The sequence below is a fragment of the Cupressus sempervirens genome, chromosome 10 (genome assembly GCF_028749045.1).
Source record: "Cupressus sempervirens isolate cs-2001-9-10 chromosome 10, ASM2874904v1, whole genome shotgun sequence".
Classification (NCBI taxonomy): domain Eukaryota; kingdom Viridiplantae; phylum Streptophyta; class Pinopsida; order Cupressales; family Cupressaceae; genus Cupressus; species Cupressus sempervirens.
Window position 1 is genome coordinate 443,935,756 of NC_143127.1, and position 15,484 is coordinate 443,951,239.

Here is a 15,484-nt window from a genome sequence, read left to right on the forward strand (position 1 = left end):
TGCTTGAAGATCCTTGGTATACCCAGATTTTGAAAAATACAAAAAAATAGTAAAGAGAAATAAGTGTCCAATGGTGAAAACTTGGCAATTCAAGAACCTTGGTGAAAACCTGGTAACTCAGGCACCTTGTGTACTAAGAATAATCCATTATCTATCACTATCCTATCCCTCATCCATCCATTCACAATCTAATAAAACATCTGCTTGTTCCCTTAGTGTTCCGACCAAATATCCAAAATCTAATGAAGCTTGTAAATACCTCCTATACAACTTGTAAATCTTGTACCTCAGCTTGTAAATCTTGTACCCCAACTTGTAAATCTTATATCATCCCTTGTATCATAGCTTGTATATCCAAATCTTGTCCAAAGCTTGTACCATATTCTAGCTTGTATTATATGCCAAATCTTGTATCCTAGCTTGTATCTTATCACATGCACACAAAGAATCTCATTTTCCTTAAGCTTTTTGCAAACCATCTACCTATCCACCTATCAACTATTGCAGACATCCCACCCTTCACGAACATTTCCATCTCACAAAAAACCAAAACATGAACAACCTTGTACATTTGTAACATATCTTAGTCCGTCAACTTGTACATCCTCTTTAGCTTAGTACCATTGTATCTATCTAGCTTTCGTGTCATTTCTTCCTTGATCAACATCTTGCACATATCCAACAACCCTTGGTTAGCTATTCCAATGCATCCTTTAGCTAGATCTCTTATCACCAAAGTGTTATCCTCTTAGTTCAGCTTGCCAGATGCATCACTCATCCAGATCCATCAGCTTAGGTGCTCTCCAATAGATCCTTGTAGGATATAGCTTTCCTCATGTTTGATCTTGATCCGTTAGTACCTCATCCTACCCATCTCATTGGAAAATGGTTCTCTTTTGGATTTTCTCGTTCTTTTGATTTGGAATCTTCCCTTTTGGGTCTTGAAGTATCTTTTCCAAGCAATCTTCTTGTTCCCTCCTCAATGTTGCCATGATCTTCCATATCATGGTATACTACGAATGGGGCAATCTAAGCGTAAGGTCTTGATTAGGTCTTTTGTTTGTTTTTCTTTTCTGCTTGTGGGTTACCCAGTGTCGGTTCCACGTTGCTTCCTTTGGGATTCATGTGTGATGCTGGGGAAATCCTTGCATGTTAATTTTGAGTCAGTCCATCAGTCCTCTAGACAGTTGGTGAAAAGGCCTTGATGTTCTTGGTAACCTTGGCAATTAACCAACAGTCCTATAGTAAATCTAGTGCTCAACTACATGGTGGTACTTCTCTTTGAAGTATCCCCTTGCTCAAAAAAGCTTCAATAGTTTCCCTTCATCTCCATTATCCCCCATCCATATCCAACATCTGTCTCTCCTACCCTAGCTTATGCATCAATATCTCTTTGAATCAATCTACACTTTTAGCTTTAGGGATCCACAATTCTAGTCTTAGGGATCCACCAATCCAATCAATCCACCAAGCCTCATCTTTTGAGCTCCACAATCCTAGTCCTAGGGATCTCCGAAACCCATCTTCTACCAATTTAACTCTTTGAAATCCTATTGCATTAGCTTTATCATCCCATCATCCATCTCCCTATCCTGGATTCCTTTTTATAGCACTCCACTCCTTCATCCTCTGCAATCCCTGAGATCTTAAGCTTGCTTCCTCTTTTGCCTCTAATTCTCCCTTTATCATTCTCCCATAGTGAGAGTTTGAGCTAACTAAACCTCTTCTCTTAAGCCAATTTGAGTCTCCTTGCTCATCTCGGATTCTTGCACTTTTCAAGAAGCCGTCGAGCCTTGCTTTCTCTCCCTGCCACCTTCTTGAGGGGGCATCTCGTAGTCCATTCTCTGCTCTTTTGCTCTAGCCTTGGGCATCTTATTTTCTTATCTTTGATGCCATGCCACTTGCGGCATCACATCAAAGAGGGGCAAAATGTAGACACCTAAATCCTTTAGAAAATAAAGTATTTTTATTTTCTAAAAAAATTCTTGATGACATCATCATTTATTAATTAATTATTTATTTAATCAATTAATTTATTTTTATGCCATTAAATCCCTTTATCTTAATTAAAAATATTTAATTAAGGAATCCCTCCCAAAAATGTTTAAATCTTATTTAAACATTATTTCCTTATTTATTAATTAATAAATTGACCAAAAAACCCAAAATAAATAAAAAATTATTTTTTGCCCAAAACTTGGCCAATTTCCTTAAGACCACTAACCTCTTCCAAAATCTTCTAATCCTTCTTTAGTTTTGATTAAAGGCTAATCCCATCATTTCCTACCCCTAATCCCAACTCAAAATATTTAATTAAGATTAAATATTAATCCTCATGTTTATTAAAAAAGTTTTAATAAATATCTCCTCAACCCAAAACCTTGAAATAAATAAAACTTTATTTATTTCCTAAAAAATTAATTTATCCTCATCCTAAGAAGTTCTAGACTCTTCTAGAAAGTCTTCATCATCATCCTAGGAAGTTCTAGACTATTCTAGAAAGTCTTTATCCTCATCCAAAGTCTAGACTCTTCTATAAGATGTCTTTAAACCTAATCCTAATCCCCTCCTAACCTTGTCACATTCCCTAAACATGAGTTGAGACTTACTAACCCAAGCCAAAGTTAACAAATATCTCCTCCTTCACCCACCCTCATTAAATGCCATCCACTTTCCTATCCCTAAGCTAATCCTAAACCATCCTAATCCATCCTCTAATCATTTTCACAATCCTAAGCAAGCTTAAAAACTTCCTAATCAAGCCCAAGTCAAAATTTCTCTCATCTCCTTCAAAATATCCCAACCATAAAACTTTATGAAGCCCACTAGGCCATAAATGACTCTTCCAAGCCCTTTCATTGCTCTTACAAGCCATTATGAGGGTCTTTATAAAGATTTTATCCCTTGAGCCTTCTTTGTTGACTCATCCTTCCCCTTTCCTCCATTCTCTTACCCTGTGACATGTGTCACTCCCTGATTGGGTGTAAGGAAGCACAATCCATGTGCTCTCCTCTCATGCAATCTGAGCCCTCCATGAGCTTTTCCCCATCCTTGCATCTTAGCCCTCAATCCCTCAAGCCTCTTGCCTATAAATTGGATCCGTCCCCTTTGCAAAACAATACAATCCATGAAGTAAAGTCATAATGCCATTTTAAGAAGCCATTTTACATCAAAACCATACACTCACACCCAAATTCCAACTCTATTTGAAGCCCTTTTTGAAGCATAACCTTGAGCATACATCCTATCTATTTAAAAAAATCCACTCAACAAGAGAGCTTCTCATTGAGAGGCCCATTAAGGGCTCATATTCTCAATTGAGAGCTCATCTTAGTCTATCTTGAAGTTTATGAATTTTCTTTAGTTTGTAGAAGCTTTATTTAAATTTGGTTTCTATTAGCATACTAACATTGGTCATATACACTTATGATCAACAGTTGTAGTAGGGTTCTTCATCAGTTGTGGAGACAGATAGTTCTTTGAGATAGGTTCTTCAGCTAGTTGAGAAATTTTTAGAGACATCACTTATCCATGGGATTCTTTCCATGCACAGGGGAAGCATCTCATTTGTACCCTTGGCATTGTTTCTTCCTAAGGAGAGGAACACCATCTTGTAGTCTTGGATCAACTTCTTCATCAGAGCAGTCACTGTTTGGCATTCTTCTTTGGGGGGGCTATCCTATCTGTCTTCCTCTTCTCATCATTCTCTTATGTATATATTGGATGTATGTCATAATGGGTGGGTCTTGATTTCTCCATCCATCCATGCATCCTTATTTATCTCTCTTTTTGGGGGAGGGTTTTTCCCATGAGGTTTTCCCTCTTTCTCCACTTTATGAGAGATTGCATATCATTATGTACATGGGTACCTAACATGGCCTAGTAGCCAGGACCCATCATGCATTTAATCCTAGATTTCGTAAGCTTAAGGGCATTCCCCTAAGTTGCACTTAAGAGGGAGTGTTAGTGTAAATAAGTAATTCCTATTTACACTTACTTAAGTTTACTTAGGTTAATGCATTATTTAGTTATTTTGTATTATTTTATTATTTATTTAGGTGAGACACTTAGGAGTTTTTGTACTCTCATTGAGTTATGCAACTATAATTATGCACATGGTGTCTACAACACAAGAGTTCAATTCATTCACTGAGTTGTCAAGTTGACAACACAGTTATCTGCACTCCTCATTTCGCACATGTTGTCTACACCACTAATTTGTGTGCTACATCATTGTAGGCTTATCCTCACATCATCACACTTAATTTCATGCTTAATGGAGGATAACCCATATCTAGTGGACATGTGCCTGGTTGTATGACTTATCATGTTGTTGACTTCTATGCATTCTAGAAGCTCTCCTGAGGCCTTTATATACAGGCACTTCTAATGTACTCAAAAGCTAGCATATTGAATGAACATCATCATTCTGATCATACTCTCTCTATTTTGACCTACTATATGCTTGTGTTTGAGTTCTTAGTTCTTGGGTGAATTTTGGCCTAAGCCAAATTCTTACAGAATTGCAATCTTCATTTTCAAATCCTCTTCATAAATCAAATCTAAATCTCATGAACAGCTCTCCATCACTGTCCCCCCCCCCCCCCCCACCCCCCCATTTCTATACTTCTACCATCAACATCAATACTTTCTCCATTGAATGTTTTTCATTTATACATCTCCTCCCCTATTTTAATGTAGCATGATGTTTTTCATGTACTTCTTCTCCCTCATTGACATCAACAAAAAAAGCATCACTATGTCAATTCTGTCGTAAATTAATCTTCACCAAGCTCAAGTGTCTAAAGACATTGTTAAATAGTAGCTACTAAGAGTCCTTCATGACTTAGCTAAATCACAGATAGTCCCGCATAGAGGAAGCATATAGTCCAGATAAATGATAGTGCTCTATAACACTAGACTGATGCAATCTTTGCTTCAACTACTCAGAAGTAGGAAGGGGCACAACCCCAAGTATGCCTCTCAAGTACTCAAATATATCCTTTGGAAAGGGCTTTGTAAATATGTCTTCCATTAACTCCTTTGTGCTGATATACACGAGTCTAATCTCTTTCTCTACAACTTTATCTCTCAAAATATGATATTTTATATATGTTCTTTTTCTTAGAATGTAACACAAGATTCTTAGACATAATCAATGTACTTGTGTCATCACAATGTATGATAACATGCTATGTAAACTCAACTCCAATATCCTTCAACATCTAGTTATCCACATGATCTTATTTTAATTATTCATTGCTGCTACATACTTTGCTTCTACTATGCTCTATGAGATACAATCTTGTTTCTTTCTTAGACAAGAAACCATACTTCCTCCTAAGAAAAATGCTCCACCACTTGTACACTTTTTGTCATCCATAGTGCCTGCCCAATCCACATTAGTATATGCACATAGGTTAAAGTCATTTACTCTATCATACCATAACCCAAAATTAGGTGTACCCTTCAAGTATATGAAAATCCTTTTTATTGCTCTACATAGTGTGATTCTTTAAGATCAAGTTGAAATCTCACATCAATGCCAATTACATTAGCTATATCTGTTCTTGTGTGAGTCAAATATTGCAAACCTCTAATCATAGATTTGTTCTTCAACTCAATAGTAGGTGTCTCATCTTTTCTAGATAAATTATGACAAGTTACCTTCAGTGTACCAATAGGTTTACAACTTTCAAAGTCAAATATTTTCAAAAAGCCTTTCAAATACTTACTCCATGACAAGAAAATACCATCACTATTTTGCACAATCTATAAACCCAAGAAATGCTTAATCTCACCAATCATGCTCATCTCAAATTCCTTCTTCATTTCACTAGTAAATGCTTCACTTGCTTCATAATCACCTCCAAAGGTTATATCATCCACAAACACCTCAACAATCAAGAAACCATTTTTATCCTTGATAATACATGTCCTTTCTATGAAATGCAACTGATATCGCCTAGCATCTAACTACCCAACACTCAAAAGATTATGTTTTAGACCATCAAAAAAATAAACATCATTAGTTTTAGTTTTCCTATCAAGAATAATATATCATATTTCCTTTATATGAGAAGCTATTCCAACTCTAACAATTCCTCTATCACAACTGTTGAACTCAACAAATTTATTCATATCACCAGTAATATGGTGTGAACAATACTATCTGTGATCCAATCAGATTTCTTCTTTTCAACTTGAGATACTAATGCCTTTTGTTTTCCAACTTCTTCTATTTTGGGACTTTCTTTCTTAATTGAAACAAATCCTATTTCATCACTCTCATTATCACTTTCACTCAAGAATCTTCCTAGACTAGCTTCCATATCTTCATCATTTGCATAAAGACATTCTCTTGGCTTCTTAGGCTTGCAATTCCTCTTATACTTCTTTACTCTCTTAGGAAACCTAAAAGCATAATGACCATACTCATTAAAAGTCCAAAATTTAAATATTTTCGTACCTCTAGGTTCTCTTCTCACAAGTAGGTAAATTCCTTCTTTATTCTTTTTGTCTTCCTCTAATGTTCTTATGTTGCTGCTAGCATATTCTCCACTAGTACTTGCACTCCTTGATAATGTAGTCCAAACACTCAATGTGTTAATGTAGTTTCAACTCTAGGTAAGTCTCCACTTTGTCTCAAACTTATCACAATTGATTCCAATCTTCCAAGAAGGTTCTCTCTTGTGAACTTCTTTGTGCAAGGTATAACTTGTTCAATCATTTGCATTATCTACTTATATGCAAGTGTCAATTTTTTAAAGATCTTGCATACAATTTTGTCTTCTTCCTTCTTCCCATCACAAGCTTTAATTCATACAACAATCTCTAATATTCTACCAAAATAACTCCTTACAAATTCATCTTCCATCATTTTAGCTTCATGAAATAAACATGTCCAATTTTGCAATCTAACTTTCTTAGCATGCTTATTACCTTCATAAGTAGATTTCAAAGCTTTCCAAATTTCATTTGCCAAAAATAAAGTTTTACCTAACTGTACTCATTTTTAGGAATAGCTTATTGATTTATAGAGGAGTAAACTAGATACTAAGAGGGGGGGGGGGGGGGGGGGGGGGTGCAGGGGTGTCAATTAGAATCTATAACACTTTATACCTTTTCACAGATTCATTCACATTTAAAAATAACTTATACATTCAAATCTATAAATGTAAAATTTGTTGTAAAATGTGAAACAATTCAATCACATGCATGAAATTAATAACACAAAACACAATATTCGTTACCCAAAAACCCTACAAGGTGAAGGTAAAACTGGGGTGGGGATGACACTCACACATCTTCACTATTGTAAAAATAAAGTTAACCAACTAAGGTTACAATATTTGACCATAATATATGAGCTACTGTGTGAGGAGTCTATCCTATTAAAGACTTAAGAAACTGTTAGGTTTCACCTTGTAAGAGGATTTGACACTTAAAACTAAGTAAGGAATCTATTAGGATATTTACAAAGATCTATTAAGACTACTTTGTTAAGAGATTTACCTTGATTCAAGTCTTTTAAAATTGACTCAGTACCTGACTCTTTGTTTTCTCTACAAGTTGATTTCGAGTTTTCTACTTTCTAACTGATCCTCTTCCTCTTATCTAATAATTCTCTTATCTTTCCCTCCCACTATCATTACTTATGAATAGGTCACTTTTTTTGTTAGATGATAACATAACCCTTGAATGACTTCTAATCTTCTCATGCATGCACATGATATCTCATGATCTAGGTTAAGATCATCACTATATAAAGATTTGATGAAGAGTCTTCTAGATGGTTCTATGTTTTGCCTCTTCATCCTAATTGTTGAACATACACACAGGGATATGTGATCTATGCCATGTAAATATTCTATAACAACCTCAAATAGTATTAAATGTTCTATAACAACCTCTTCAAAACTTAAATAATCCTTCCAAGTTGGTTTGATAATCAATTTTCCTAAAACTCTATTCCATTCCTAAATTTTATTGAAAAATCTATATTGCTCGACCTCTACTATTACTAATGCTTGACATTGTTATTTCTCAACCTTTGTTAACCTTCTAATACTCAACATATACTATTCTTAGCACATACTATATCACTTGGTACTTATATACTTGGAATTTCACTTGATCGTTGATGGCTTGCTGGTTCCATGAATGAGCTTGGTCCATATAGAAAATTTCTTTGTGACCTTATTTACTTTGCTTATATAGATTTACTCAGTACATACTTACTTATGTACATGACCTGGCCTATGTAGAGTTGCTTGGTCATAGTGATGACCATCTAACTCTATCTTGTAAATGACGAGGTGATTGACACTAATAGACAATAGTGGTTAGAGATACCAACAATTTTCCCTTTGACATTAGTGGAAAAAAAAACTTTTTTCATATTTACACCTTTTCATATCAATACAAAAATGAGCTTTCCCAAAATGAGCTCTCCCCCTAAGTCTTATGACTTGTGAAAAATGAATACAAAAAGTCATTACAACCTTTATTCATTACCTATACATGATACATTTTCTCCCTTGTATACATTTCATTTCCCCCTTATTTTTGAACACTTGATGTCACTACTTCTAGGGTTGAAAGAGTTGAAGTAATCCATATGTTTCAATGAATTCCTTGTGAACTTTGCTAATCATGGCCAGTGCATGATTCCATGTGGTTCTTGCTACCTCCAAAATTTGATTCTGCAGTTGTAGTCTAGCAACTAAATCTATCAGACTCTCGACAACTAATAAATTATGATCTTCTGTGATCAAATCCTAGGTTGTTTATAGTTTCTCTTCATGACCTCTAAATGAGGTGTCAACATTGCCTAGATCAAGATCAATTTGGATCTCATGGCATTTTCAGCTACCAAAATTTCAGCCATTTTACCTTATGCATTCAATAAAATATTTTAATGATCTATGCTAGATCATGATGAATCTGAGATAACACTACTAGATAGTTTCATCTTAGCCTAAGTCCTATCTACCTATGCCTAAATAGTATCTGTAAATCTTGGTACATCTAACAAAATTGTGTTCACCTATTGTACCCTCCATAGATCACTCATCATTATCTATGCTTTATCCTATAATAACACCTTTTGCTCAGCTATAGTTATGAAAAATTTATCCATAACCTTGGTCTCAATTCTTCTTGCCAACCAATCCATTAACTTATCATTGGATTCAAAATCTTCAACACTTGATCAAATATATGTACAAGTTGATCAATGATAGATGTCTCTTCATCTATATTCTATATGTCAAAATCTTCAACAAAAATATGTTTTACATCTTGTAGTGTTTTTTGCTTCTTTAGCTCTCTTCTAAGCTCTTCTTGCCTCTTTTTCTTCTTCAAGATTTCTTATAGCAAAAACTTTTTCTGCAAGGTGAGATTTCCCAAATCAAATTGTGGCATCTTAATAATTTCATCCAGACTAACTTCACTATTTGGTGAAATGTCCTTTATTTCTTTTCTCTTCCTATTTTGTGAAGGGGTGATGCTACTCAACACTAGCTTAAGAGTAGGTGAGGGGGTATCACCACTCAATATTTCTTGTGCATCTATGCTCAAGATAACAAGAATAGCACTTGGTTCAACCTTATTTATTTGTCTATTTTCCTCAATTTGAGGTGCTGAAGTATTATTATTATTTTGACCATCTTCTCTATCTTCACCATCTTCTTCCTCATTTGCAAGCGTTGAATATTTGACTTCTAGATTTTTAGGGGTGTCAGCATGTATAGGAGACATGCTTCCTTGTAGACTCAACACGCTTGAGCTTCTCCACTACTATGCTCATCATCAATATTTATAGTTTCTACCTTGTTGTAAGCCCAAAAATGCTTTTCCACAATAATTCACTCTGCCATCATACAACTTCCTCTTGATTTTGTAGTATTAAAAAAGTTCTATATTTAGGAACATATCTTCTCCTATGTTGTTTAAAAAATGTATCCTTTTTTTCTTGAGATAGATAAGGCATAACTCTGACTAGTGTCTTAGTTCTTATATGATTTTTTGTTACTTCAACCTACTCCCATATTCTCTCTAGTCTACCATATAGATCCTTGGGTATCTTCTTCTCTATTGCACTAGGAGCTAGTATTTTATTCACAATCATTTCTACCATAACTTCCTCAACTTTATTTATATCATCATTATCTAGTGTATCATATCTTACATGTTTAAAACTAGATAATCCTATAGATTTTCTTAGGTTGTCACATACCTCTTCAATAGTCTTGATCTTCCTGATAGGTGGTCCTCTGACCAATCTCCTTCTCCTAGTCCTTGTCTTAGTTAGTGAGAGAGGTATTATTTCCTTCATCTCCTTTGATCTTTGAGCCTTCTTGCTCAATGGAAAGACAAAAATTGTGTCTTTACCCTTTTAAACTTCTTTCTCTTCTTCTTCTTTCTCATCACCACTGACTTTTTCGTTGTCTTCACCAAGACATTGAGTCAATTTTATTGGTTCCTTACTCTTTCTTGGGGTGACTAATTTTGCTTCTAGGTATTTGATCATCTTATTCCTTTTCTTTTCCTTAGAAGCTACCTTTAAGTTCATTTTTATCCTTGCCTTTGCTTCTTCATATCTCCCAAATGGTTTTGCCTCAACATCTATGTCTTCTTTTAATAATGCATATCCAAAACCTGGCTTTACTACTTGCACAAATGTATTGTCTATATCAACAAGAAAATAAATGTCACTGTAGTATTTTGTGACCAATTCCTTTGGAATTCTCATTCTCCTTTTCATTCTCAACTTGAATTCATCAAAATATGTATTCATTGCATTATCAAAATTATCTCTCAATTGAGTAATAAACTCATTGATTTTCCTTATTATTGATTCCTCTTGTTCCTATACCACATTTCCTATGCCAAGAAAATACTTCTAAATATAAAAGAATGTACAAATAATTAGGGAGTTGGACTTACACATTGAATTCTTTTCCTTTCTTATTGATGATAGGTTTTTTGCTAGTTGTAACATTTGTATCTCTACATGATCATACTCATGATTTTTCATCACAATCTTCCACACTTGGTCGAAAAACTTACACAACACACTGTTCAATCTTCTTGATTGATAGGATTTGTGAGTAATGACTCTCATTTGAAATTCTATGTGGATTAGAAATTCTTATAATGGATAGACTTCATCCATTCCACTCAACTTCTGTATTAACCTCAAATTATCCTCAGCTTAAGCATCACATGGTTTTCTTCCTATCTAGGGTTGGATAACCACTAACCCTTTGCATTATCATCTTTGTGATTTCAACTCATCCATCCCGTAGCTAGTATTTTATTTCATGAACTTTGCTTAAAATAACTTCGATCCATTCTATTATGAAATTTCTCATAAATTCTAGGGCTCAAGTTAATCCTTTCCTTTCAACAATATTAAACTCATCCTTTAAGCTTCCTTCATCACACAACTTCTCATAAGATTCCTTGATCTCATAGTCTCTTACTCTAATTTTTCATAATGTAGCAACTTTTGACATCATGAATCATGATGAATTTAGGTGATATCAATGATAACAAACCCATTGAGTCTCCCTTAACAATTTTTTTTGGAATAATATGAAATTTAGGTGGAGGATATGTCACTCTTCACCAATTGAACTTTACTAACCTTTTGGCTCATTCTAGTAGTCGATGAAGATGCCATGATTATAACTAGGGTTTGATGAATTTCCTTTTCCTTCTCTAGATACTCAACACTTGATCACACTCTTTTTTCAAACTTCTTGTTGATTATGCTCCTTGAAATCTCTTTGGTAGCTTGAATTCTCTTTATCGCTTGATTTTTTAGTCACTCAAGGATCTTCAAAAATCTAGATGCAAGGTATGAAATAATGTATTCAAGATTTATTATATATATACCTTGTCTTTTGATTAATTAGGTTTTACCATTAATATTTCATCTTTCATTGAGTGGAAGCCAACTAGCACAATAGCTCGATCTCTTCCATAGCCTTTAGTCTCTATTGAAATGCTTGGTCAACATAGACATTGTACTAATACTTGGTAACCTTTCAAAAAATTTGTTTTTTTGCATCTTACATATGTAGATATGAACTTTTGCACATATTCATGTAAGGAACTTATGTATGATATATCCTTTAGGTATACAGTTCCATACATACCTCTTTTTCTTAGTTAGAGATGAAAAGATCACTTTCTCCATTGAATTGGCTGACCTCAACTCCATTAGCTCCACTATTTCCATCTTCTATTTTATTTTTTCATGTCTAGTTCATTTCATTCCTTACTTTATCAATGTCCACTTTTCCTTTTCCTTTGTCCTTTTTTTGATTTCCTAAATATATTTGAGTCCTGCAATTCTTGCTTTGATGTCCAAACTTGTGACATTTGGAACATGTATTGTTAGGTGCACAATTTTTTTCTCTGATTTGGCCAATAGGGTTTTGTCTCTAATATATATTCAAATGGTCTATGTCCATATTTATGATAGTTGTAGTAGTATCCTTCAAATCTAGGTGTAGTAGGTGCATTCCTCACTCTTGACCTACACTTATGCATTTGATGTCCTTATTTCTTGTACTAAAAGAAGTAACCTATAAACTTAGGTTTAGACTTTTGCATACCATGATTTCTTTGACATATGTTTTTAGTATGACCAATTTTTTGATAGTGATAGCAAGTTAGTTTGTTCTTTGGCTTTTCATTTCTCATTTCTCCATTCCTGGATGTTTTTCCTTTCTTAGTACATGAATATCCTGATCCATTAGAATAATTTGATGACTTTATAAGTTATTTAATGTACTTTATTAATTCCTTTGGTTTGTTATATTTCTCCATAGATTCCTTCTCAATTTGGTTCATTCTTCAGCATCTCATTGTGAGATTTCATATTTGCAATGTCCACATCCTTGTGACTCAGCATCTGATTTGCAGTCATTAATTGATTCATTAGATCCATTTGTGTATTTGTGATTTTCTACACATCTAATATCATTTCTTCTAATCTATAGCCATTATTGCCCTCATGTCTTCCTTTTCCATAGTCATGTCTTCTTAAACTTTCTTTCTTTGTTCACTTACTTCACATAGTCTTATTGATTGGATTTCATTTTCTCTTTTCAATACCCTAATATCTTCATTAAGGATTTTTTTTTATTTGCAAGTAGTTCAATAGATGCTTTTTCATTAGGATTGATTTTCTCAAATAGTCCTTCAGTCTCAATTTCCTCATAAGAGTATTGCTTTATTTGAATGGAAATTTCCTTTCTTCTTTTTAGGGAATCCTTAAGATCATGGTTTGCTTGCTCTAGTTTCTGTAGCGTGAGTTGGATGTTAATCACTTGATTTTCAATAGACTTATCCAATTTGATAGCCTCCATCTTCCAAGACCTAATATCCAAGCTTTTAAGATACTTTCAGAGAACTAGAGCTCTAATACTAATTTTTGATTTATGGAGGAGTAAAATAGATAGTTTGGGGGGGGGGGGGGGGGGGGGAAATGTGAATCAAAATCTGTAACACTTTATACCTTTTCACAGATTCATCCACATCCAATAATAACTTATGCATGCAAATCTATAAATGTAAACTTTTTTGTAACATATAAAATAGTTCAATCACATGCATGAAAGTAATAACACAAAACACAATATTTGTTACCCAGAAACCCTCCAAGGTGAAGGTAAACCTAGGGTGGGGATAAAACCCACAAATATTCACTACTATAGTAATAAAGTTAACCAATTAAGGTTACAATATTTGACCATAATATATGATCTAATCTATGATCTAATCTATGAGGATTTTGTCCTATTAAAGACTTAAGAAACTATTAGGTTTCACATTGTAAAAGGGTTTGACACTTACAACTAAGGAATTTTTTAGGAGATTTACAATGATCTTTATAGACCATTCTATTAAGAGATTTCCCTTGATTCAAGTCTGTTAAAATTGACTCAATATTTAACTCTCAGTTTTCTCTAAAAGCTAATTTGAAATCTTCTCCTTTCTAACTAATCCTCTTCCTCTAATCTAATAATTCTCTTATATTTCCGTCCCACTGTCACTACCTATGAATAGTTCACTTTTTCTATTAGATGATAACATAACCTTGAATGAATTTTGATCTTCTCATGCATGAACATGATCTTTCATGATCTAGGTTATGATCATTTCTATATAAAGATTCCACAAAGAGTCTTCTAGATGGTTCTATGTTTTTTCTCTTCATCTTAATCATTGAACATACACATGGGGATATGTGATCCACACCATGTAAATGTTTTGAAAAAACCTCAACAAGTATTAAATGTTCTATAACAATCTCTTCAAAACTTAAATAATCCTTCCAAGTTGGTTTGATAATCATTTTTCCTAAAACTCTATTCCATTCCTGAATTTTATGAAAATGTGTCTTCATCTTCTCTTTCCAACTTTCATAGTTTCTTCCATCAAAATTCAGACTATCCTTTTTGAAATGACTTTCCATAGATCTCCTTAAGTTGTTAGGATTTTTCTTCAAGGACTTGATGCTCTGATGCCAATTTTTAGAAAGTAAAGTCCACCAACATAATTGAGATGGGGGGTGGGTGGTTGAATCACTTATCCAATTAAAATAGCTCTTATTAACCTTGTTAAACCTAAAACATGTAATCATAAAGTGTAATAACCATAAGAAGGTAACCATACACAATAAAACCAGATTTGTTAACTAGGGAAACCCTTGATTAGAGGGAAGACCCCAATGGGCATGGTATCCACAAAATGAACTACTAATATATAAGTTCCTTGCAAGAGGATGGACCATGTTAGGAGTCAATGATATACATTCAGTATATATTAGTCCCTGTTAGGAGACTTTGAATCCCAACAAGGAGATTTAAAACCATTTAGAGTTGCAGAAGGTAGTAATACAAAATGATCAAGTATCCACTACCACTTTTTTCCAAATATAACACTTTTCTCTTTCACCATACCTTTTTTGCACCAAACACTTCTCTAATCTCAATATTAGGTGTGTTGTATCTTACATGCATATTCACATACTCACATCACCTAGAATTCCTTAGATAACTTACTCACTTATAATTCACAATCCACACTTACAATTTACAATTACTTTCCACACATAGTTGTTTAACCACAAGGAAAACAACTTTCATTTATACCAAGTCCTCAAACTAACTATTGAGTAAGTCTTGAGGCTTTTTCAATTTACAATTACAATAGAATCTCATTAAAGATAATACAATACATATTACATAACATCTTTTCATAATTACATAACATTGTCAGCTCACAATCTTTTGAAATCTTCATATGTGCAACCTCAAACTTAGCACAATCAACCATGCTGTCATTGTCATGTCTTCTACCTTTGTCTAACTATTCTTAACTAGATTCTATCTCTATTAGGAGATATATTCTAATTACCAAAAAATTATTCTTAGTAACTCTGCCTAAATTTTGTCTTTAATAG